This window comes from Monodelphis domestica, chromosome 7, assembly GCF_027887165.1.
Source record: "Monodelphis domestica isolate mMonDom1 chromosome 7, mMonDom1.pri, whole genome shotgun sequence".
Taxonomy (NCBI): domain Eukaryota; kingdom Metazoa; phylum Chordata; class Mammalia; order Didelphimorphia; family Didelphidae; genus Monodelphis; species Monodelphis domestica.
In genome coordinates this window covers 16,646,840-16,647,975 of record NC_077233.1, presented here as the reverse complement: position 1 = coordinate 16,647,975, position 1,136 = coordinate 16,646,840, and the positions used below count along the sequence as shown (strand labels likewise).

Below are 1,136 nucleotides of genomic sequence, written 5' to 3'. Positions count from 1 at the left end.
CACTGCCTGGCTCTCCCCTGAAGAGTACAGCAGCACATCCCAGCTCAGCGTTGCCTCCACTGCCTACCAGAGGCAGACACAGGGCTTCAGCAGAGGCGAGTGAGCAGAGGCAGAGCAGGAGGAAGCCTTTCCTCAGGCACCAACTCCTCATGGAGGGGGCTCTGATGCCAGGGATCGGGGGCTGCTGTGCTCCTGCCGGCTAAATCCCTGGTCCTTGGGAAACCCAGCTATTCCGCCACCCACTCCCTCCTTTCCCTGCTCCTCTCTCTTCAGAAATTGCTGCTAGCCCTGATTCACCCAGAACTTCCGGCATGCCAAGGCACAGGGCTCCCTTCCAGGGAGAGTCTTGGGTCACTTCTCTGCTCTCTGCCTTTGGAATCGCCCCCCCCGTCCCTCATCAGGCTTCGTGACTACAGACATCATCGGAATTGGCCATTTGGAAGAGCAGGGATCAGTGCCTGCCTTGCACCCCTCCTCTCAACGAGCATCATGGATTTCTGGGATGCCGGGTCTGAGGGAGTCATGTTGCTCTGTGTCACACCTGGATGAGAAATGGCATCCATTTATGGACCACAGACACCCATGGATCTGGGGTGAGACGAAGGGACTCGGTCTCTATTTTACCTTAAAGGCCATTGTCAGAGAGCTAAGAACTCCGAATGGAGTGCTGCCACAACATGAATGCAGGATTTAGGATCAGAGCACCTCAGTTCAAATGCCAACTCTGCTACAATATTTACTAGCTGTGTGACCTTATCCAAGTCACTTAATTCTCAGTTTCTTCATCTGTCCAATGAGGGAGTTGGACTTGGTGGCTTCAGAGGTTCTTTCCAGTTCTAAATCTAAGGTCCTGTGATATCAGAAATCTTCCAGCTCAGAAGTATCCTGAACAAAAAGCCTCTCCACATCACACTGAGAAGTGGACATCCAGCAGTGGCTTGCAGACATCCAGGGACAGGGTGCTCACTACTTCTGGAGGCAGCTTGTTCCACTCTCCTTTCATCAATAGGAAGATTTTGTTGACATTGAGTCTGCATCAGTTTTTTCAATGATAAAAAAGAGCCAATAAGAGCACCTATCTCCCAATATTGTTAGAAGGATAAAATGAGATAATATTTAGAAAGCCTTTAGCATGT

At 50.6% G+C, this 1,136-nt stretch overlaps 1 protein-coding gene across 1 annotated transcript in view; it reads right to left on the bottom strand.

Moving 5' to 3' along the window:
- The window catches only part of NPSR1 (neuropeptide S receptor 1), a 195,977-nt gene extending 195,482 nt beyond the window's left edge, over window positions 1-495 (bottom strand). Inside the window, exon 1 of the mRNA XM_001365604.5 lies at window positions 1-495. This exon is cut by the window's left edge and continues 215 nt beyond it. The gene's annotated coding sequence lies outside the window, so the exon portion shown is untranslated.
- Window positions 496-1,136: the final 641 nt, after the last annotated feature.